Below are 7,941 nucleotides of genomic sequence, written 5' to 3' on the forward strand. Positions count from 1 at the left end.
GATAAACAACGCTATGTTGTTGCAATATAATAACAGTTTAAAATAGTTACCGGTTTTCATTTAATAAAATGATTAAGTCATATTCGAGATTTCAGCGATTGCCAATATTTTGCTTTTGTTTCTCATTAACATATGGTGCTTGGTATCTGCTATTGACTCCTATGTAGATTGCAAATATTACATAACCCTTACAGCAGCCGAGCGCAGATATCTGCACTTGGCCGCTAAAAAGAAAAATCTTTGCGCATTAATTTAATTCAAATCTCATTATCATAATCAAAATCATCATCATCGTCGTCGTCGTCACTACCACTACCACCACCACCATCATCATCTTCTTCTTCTTTCTCCTCCTCCTCCTCCTCCTCATCAACAACAACAGCAACACCAACTTAACATCATCATCAAACAACAATAAACATCGGTAGCATACAATGTGCTTCATCAACCATACATAATTATATGCGTTAAAACACCATAATAGAACAGCATGAAGGAAGCTGTCTATTACTCTTTTATATTTCCTATACCAATATTTTTTTTCGTTAATTGAAGGACTAGTTGAAATCTTCTATAAAAGCCCTCCCCCCCCCCCCCCCCAATAAAAAAAATAAAAAAATAATAATAACCCTAGCAAACAACAATAAACATAGGTTAGTTAGTATACACTGTGCTTTAGCAACCATACATAATGAATGTTTATGACTTCGGACCGTTGTGATCAAATTTTAAAAAGCAAGATGGCATGTATGCGGCACACAACAAATAGATAATTATAGTTTTATACCTTAAACGTAGTTCATCAAAATAAAGATAAGTTATTATCTATGTAATACTTAAATTAGGTTTATAACGTATGCATATTTGTCTAAAACTTGTGAAATGTGATTCGTAAGCCGACGACAACATTATCATTCGGACCCCCACCTAACAATCGAGATTAAACACCTGTGGAGATCCCGATCTTATCAATGAAAAACCGGTTCAATGATGTCAAGTCAAATAAAACATACTATCACTATCCAAATAAATATCTATCAAAAAATGTAAATTGATATACCTACTTAACTAAAACTAAACTTGAACGATTAGCAAGAAAAATATATAAAGAAGAAGCAGGCAAAGTAGACAAATTAATTGTAACATATGTTTTCTCAGTCTCCCACTGTTGAACAATATAAATAGTATTTATCGCCACCCAAAAAGGGATCTTTATCACACGTTTGGCTCAACTAATAAATAATTGTGACAGGACAAACTGTCAACAATTACCTTGTTTATGTTTTATTCATAAGTCCAATCAAAGGTTAACTTCCAGTAACTGCGGCATGTTAAAACTGTTGATTATGACAAAATGTTGTTTAGTACAAATCAGTACAATAGCGTCTGTTATGTGGCCTATACTAATCCAGTTAAATAAAACTTTAATCGCAAAAAAAGTTTAGATTCTTTACACCTTTAAGAAAATATATATAACAGTTCTTTCCTGTTTTAACAAAATGATACATTTAAAAAAAAATTATGAAGCATGAAGTAGAAAGAGAAGTAGAAGGAGAATTATTATAATTAGTAGCAGTAGCAGCAGCAGCAGTAGCAGCAGCAGCAATAGCAGTAGCAGAATCAGTAGGATTACCGGAATAAACCCCCTTCGGAAGAAACCCCCTTCTCTAAAAACGGTATAGCGGAAGAAACCCCCTTTCACATTTTGCACACGCGGAAGAAACCCCCTCGCTTGTTTTGCATAGGCGGAACAAACCCCCTTCGAGTTTTCAGACAGGCGGAATAAACCCCCTTCGTGTTTTCAGACAGGCGGAATAAACGCCCTTCCTAAGTGTTAAGTCTTTCCCGCAGAGGTTGTAAAATCCCGACTCGAACGATGCCCCAATACATCCGTTTCAACCCGACTCTATTACTGCATGCTTGCTACTTTTCAAGTTTATATTCATTTCCCGATAATCCCGTTTATAACATTTGTAAAGCACTTTCTGGTAAATATTAACGATAAAAGCTCTCAATAATTTCTTTAACACAAACCATGCCATTTGTTCTCTTGTATCAAATCAATTTCGGCATAAGTGACTTTTTATTGACTTGATGAAATATTTCCTCCGAACATGCATCAATCCTCTGACTAGTTGTGTGCTTGTTACAATGCTCAATACACCCACGCTTTCTATGCTGCATAATTTTCGCACCCTTTTTATTGAGGAAAAGAGTCAACACAAAATAGAATTTACATTTAAATGAAGGTGCGAAAATCTATTTCCAAACTGTTATGTGCTGAGTAAAGAGGTGTACCGGCCGTATGTTCACAAGTTGTTAATGATGAGATGCTCGTGTGAATTTGTCTTGCACTCGTTTCAGTGAGATTATATCATTTTATATGCGTTAACTTGTACTAGATTGATAAAAATAACAAAAACACAAAATTAGCGCCCAGAGCCGATAGTGACGAAGATATTTCGTACATATTTTTCTTCAATAACCGAAGCATTCGTCTTAAAAAAAATTGAATCATGCAATCATGCTTCCCGGGAACTTTCTGAAAATGAAAGTGAATTTCTGTTAACAATTACCATGAGTTTGAATGTAACTAAATCGTCTGAGAGGGGGTTTGTTCCGCTATGGAAGGGGGTTTCTTCCGCCTATGCAAAACTAGCGAGGGGGTTTCTTCCGCCTATGCAAAACTAGCGAGGGTGTTTCTTCCGCGTATGCAAACTATGAGAGGGGGTTTCTTCCGCCCAGCCGTTTTTAGCGAAGGGGGTTTCTTCCGGAGGGGGTTTCTTCCGTACACCAATCAGTAGCAGTAGCAGTAGCAGTAGAAGTAGCAGTAGAAGTAGCAGTAGCAGTAGCAGTAGCAGTAGCAGTAGCAGTAGCAGTAGCAGTAGCAGTAGCAGTAGCAGTAGCAGTAGCAGTAGCCGTATCAGTAGCAGTAGCAGTAACAGTAGCAGTAGCAACAGCAGCAGAAGCAGCAGCAGCAGCAGCAGCAGTAGCACTATCATTAGCAGTAGCAGCAGCAGTGGCAGCGGCAGTGGCAGTAGCACTATCAGTAGCAGTAGCAGCAGCAGCAGCAGCACTGGCAGCGGCAGTGGCAGTGGCAGCGGCAGCGGCAGCGGCAGTGGCAGTGGCAGTGGCAGCGGCAGTGGCAGCGGCAGTGGCAGCGGCAGTGGCAGCGGCAGCGGCAGTGGCAGCGGCAGCGGCAGTGGCAGCGGCAGTGGCAGTGGCAGTGGCAGAGGCAGTGGCAGCGGCAGCAGTAGCAGTAGCAGTAAGAGTAGCCGAAGCAGTAGCAGTAGCGGCTTTTTGCTTTTTTGTTTTAGAAGTGTTTGTCGTATAAGAAGAACGCAAGGAAGACAAATTAATTGTAACATGTGTTATCTTAGTCTCCGTTGAAGTAGTATTTGTTGTATCTACACAGCCATTTTTCAGTCACCTGAGAGACATGTTTTTATAAGAGATTTAATTGTGGACCAATACATCGTTTATTAATATCAGTGTACCCACTGGGACACCACATGGGGCGAGGATTAACAGATAAACTAGGCCTTCAATTAATTATGCGCTGAGAGGCAAACAATACTGTAACTTACTGATAATTTTAGGATTGGGATGTGTTTGTATCTTATTTGAAATTAGCTAGCTTAATTCAAAAACTAATTATAGCCTTATTAGTATCACAAGAACATCATCACATATTCATTGTGCAATATATAATCATATCACCATCACAATATGCCAGAGCGTTAGTATTTATTGTGCATACTAATTCTACAGCAACATTTACAAAACTTATTACAAACCAACCACTCAAGCTTTAATTAAGATTGATTTCAATTTATATTATGACGTACATTAAAGATCACTGTCAATTAATTAAAAAATAGCTTGATGCTTCGTACTCAGCGATTTAAATAAAAGAAACGTTGCGTACACATTAATTGGGGTTAATAAAATGTCTGCAATTAAAATAATCAAATTTAAATAATACTAGATTTAGTTTCAAATTGTCGCTCAAAATATGTATCAGTTATAGACCGTTCCATAATTTAATCATTACATAATTATCTCCCCTGAATTCTCTCCGCGTCCGCCATTACACTGCTGCTTAACAATCGGTAACATAAGCAGCCCGCCCGCATTCGCCAATCTAATAACCAGTTTTTTCCTTCGGAAAACCTGGTTAAAAATATAGATATATCACATAGATCGCATTCTCTTCATCTTCCGAATAATCACATAAAAGGTCGTCAAGATCAATATCACTCTCTCATGATAAAAAGCTCGTTTTTTAACGTGACAAAATTCCATCTAAAAAAATAAATATAAATCCAAACCACAATTTTGTATCTCTGATATCAGTTAGAACAAGAAAAATAATGGAAGGCGTATCAAAAATATCATACTTATAATATGTAATGATTTTGGAATGTAGATTTTTACCAAATGAGATCAATTACAAACAATTAGCGGTAATTAGTTGCGCGAGAATCTTTTATAAGTATTAATTAAAATATAATCTGCTTGATGTTGCGGCTATTAAAATCAACACAACAATACATGCGTGAATTGTTTGTGAAACGTTAAAAGTAACAAGTCTAATCAAAGACATAGCATGAGCGACTAAACCGGCAAATTTTCGCCGATGATTACCACTTGATTACAGATAAAAAAAACAAATACACGAAAGCATTTTAAACATTTTATTTGTAACAATCAATCTCAACTTCAAACAATCATTTAAACAACAAAAATGTGATAATCGCCTCACATTAATTCATTAAGTAATTTATTTATCCGACAACGGTGAAGCGGGTATTCTCTACGTCTTTGGCTTTTGGAATCGCAGACTCGCACAAGTTAGCAGCAGTGTAATGGCGGACAGTCACGTGACTGACAATATGGCGGCGGTCAATTTATCGATTATGGTTATATTACACTAATTCCGATTCCCATAGGGTCCCATTATAAAACTGACAACTTTCACAGCATTTTTCTTGCCTTTCCGACGTATCAATTTTTCCGAACCTGGTATCATTTTAAAGATGGATCTGTCATCTTCCAATAATTGCAATCAAAAACATACCGTCTCGCAACTTCTAAGAAAGTAAATCGCTGTCGAATGAACCCACCGTAGAAAAACGTGTTTCGGAATCCTAATTTCGACAAAAGCCCCACACAATAGAAAACACACCCTCAAAAGTTCATCTTTTAAGTTAGCTTCCAATCCAAGGCATCAAAGTACTCCAGACACATACAGGATATTACAAATAACCACAAAAGACATGTCTCACATTGTTAAATGGCTTATATTCAAGAAGAGAAAAGGAACTCTTTAGAAATAGGCACTACTTTCGAATGGACCACGGAGGGATACACAATGATTTAGTGTAATGAAACCTTTAAGGGGACTCAACTTTGTCCTATCTTTTTCAAACTTTCTCCACATGAGATTTCAACTATTTCCACAATGAATATGCAATTTCAGTGCATTCGGATGGGGGTAAAGGCCTTAAAATAGCCATTTAAAGCGGTGACTAAATTGGCCGCAGTCAAGTCGGAATGCATGATTTTTAATCTAAGTGACGACAGCTGATTTTGCGTCTCCAATTATTGTTACGCGTAACTTTCATGGCAAAAACTGGTATCATTGCATGCGAAATTCACAAATATATCAGCAAAAGGCCCAAATAAATGTTTTGATTGTGAATCAGTGTACTTTTCTTGATGAAATAGAAGACTTTTTTTAAATTTTAAGCACTTTTTTCAATAAAAAACTCACTGACAGCATATAAAATCATGTTTTTTAAGAAAATTATTATTAAAAGCTTCACTTACAATCTAAACATACACATTGCAATTACAAAAATTAATGCTATTATGATGAGAGGTATAATTTTCAGCTTTCAAGCCGATACAAGCCGGCTACCCAAAATTAACACTTAAAAAGGCGCAAATCGCTCCTTCAACAGCTTACGACACAAAGTGACACTTAATGCGCATCCAGATAGTCTCTCTCATATAAATAAGTCCAGTTAGCGACATTTTATTAAGTATTCTCTTTAAAATCCAGTGTTGAAAGCGTAAGTTTTTCAAAAATGTCCACAGTCACCATGCAAAAGAGCATGTTTGCTAAGGAATTCCTACGCGAGTGGCCACACTAATGTCGTGGCAGGAAAGTCATTTGGGTGTGATTCCTCTGTAGTTCAGTGAACATTCATTCCACTACCTGGGGATGACTATCAGGATCAATTTTCCCAGCTTGGTGTAGTGTTGACCTTTCAGGATGTTGATGGATCGTCCACAAGCGCTGCACCACTGCGGCCTCTATTCAGGACACAGAGTCGGATTGAGGTGTACACAAACCCGCAGTCAGGCAAGGATCATCCAGACCTTTAATAAAATAAAATGTTTAGGCCCCTGAAACTGGCAATTATGTTCAACACTGAGATAAGGAAACACATAGAGGAGACATAATGCCATGGCTTTCTCATTATTGACACGGCAAACTCGAGCAGCCGGGGACTTGGCTCTAAACAAAAGCAGGTATGCTCCATCAATGTGAGCAAGATGGCATGTCAGAGTTAAAAAGGGCAAACAAACATACAAAAGAGATATGTAGGAAATTAGAAATTAAATGCCAGAAGTAATTTTAAGTATTGTTTTTCTGTCTGCAAGGGTTGCTGTGGAAAATAGTGCTTAACGCATAGTTTGGCCTGTAGGGGTTCTGCTAGCAAGAACAAATCGAAGTCATATCTGCCCGCGAACTGTAAGCTTGAGATAACCATATCTGATGAAGTACTGCTTTGAGAATGCATTCTTATTGTACTTGAACCAGATCGCATTGACAGCACAAGGCTTCAGACCCCCCAAAAGTGTGAGGCTTTCAATAGTGCTTACCTGATACCAGACCGCATTGCCCGAGACAGTGACTTTCTCCCGGAACTGCACAGGCTGCATCCGCAGCACAACCCTTAAGCTCAATCATGGTCTGGCTGACTCTGAAATAGTGAAATCTGAATTTACAGATGCTCATTTGTCTAAAGGTTATGAGTTTATTGCCTATCTTATTAAAAGCAAACACAATGACATGCTTAAAAAGACATGTGCATTTCTGAAAAGACATACAGCTGCCCGATACTTGACTATGAAAAGGCGCTATGGTCTTCACTCTGAAATTCATTACTCTAAGGGCTTAACAGAACAAAAGCCAGATCTTACAGCTTATTGGCCCCACCTACAGCTAAATATGCTTTATAGGTTGAAAATAAAGTTATTTGTCTGAAGAACTAGTGCTATTAACTCATCAGCTATGTTGCTCCACTGGCCGCAATTCTGTAAACATAGTGTATATATGGAAATACCTAGTCTACCACCTGCACCGCACCACTACGTCCACTGTAAAAATACACAGCTAAGTTAGTACTTTAACGAACAAACTGAAATTCATGTGTTAATTAAACAATCAGTATGATGACTCACATTGAAATCATGTCCAGTGCACCAGTCAGAGCAAGACAGCTAGCGGATTGTTGAACATCTACGGCTCAAGGACAAACGGTCAGGCCTACAAACAAAGAGAAAAATGGCATAAATGGGTTGCATGCATGTAATTTTGCATATTTTTCATCTTGCTCTCCACCTGAAACTTCAATCTATGGACATAATAATATTTACATTTAAGATTTGTTGGAAATGTTACCCTTACTTGTCCATGCCAGGTCCCCCACCCATCCGGAACAGTCCAAAACCACCTAAAACATCCATTTGGACCAAAATATTGACACCTCTCATCTATTTTAGCACCCAAATCATCAAAACATTCATTAAAATTCATTTTCTACTTGTCTCGCTTGCAGACGAATCCATGTGACCTTGACATTGCAGTAAATGTGCTTTTTAAAGGTTATATTACACTAATTCCGATTCCCATAGGGTCCCATTATA

General features: G+C 37.8%; 1 long non-coding RNA gene across 1 annotated transcript; it reads right to left on the reverse strand.

Moving 5' to 3' along the window:
• Nucleotides 1-5,833: 5,833 nt before the first annotated feature.
• Nucleotides 5,834-7,591, reverse strand: LOC127854023 (uncharacterized). The gene is made up of 3 exons (XR_008036876.1): nucleotides 7,477-7,591; nucleotides 6,895-6,995; nucleotides 5,834-6,387 (listed from the first exon to the last, which is right to left on the reverse strand). It is a non-coding gene; the product is annotated as an uncharacterized LOC127854023 (long non-coding RNA).
• Between the last annotated feature and the right edge of the window lie 350 nt (nucleotides 7,592-7,941).

This window comes from Dreissena polymorpha, chromosome 12 (genome assembly GCF_020536995.1).
Source record: "Dreissena polymorpha isolate Duluth1 chromosome 12, UMN_Dpol_1.0, whole genome shotgun sequence".
In the NCBI taxonomy this organism is placed as follows: domain Eukaryota; kingdom Metazoa; phylum Mollusca; class Bivalvia; order Myida; family Dreissenidae; genus Dreissena; species Dreissena polymorpha.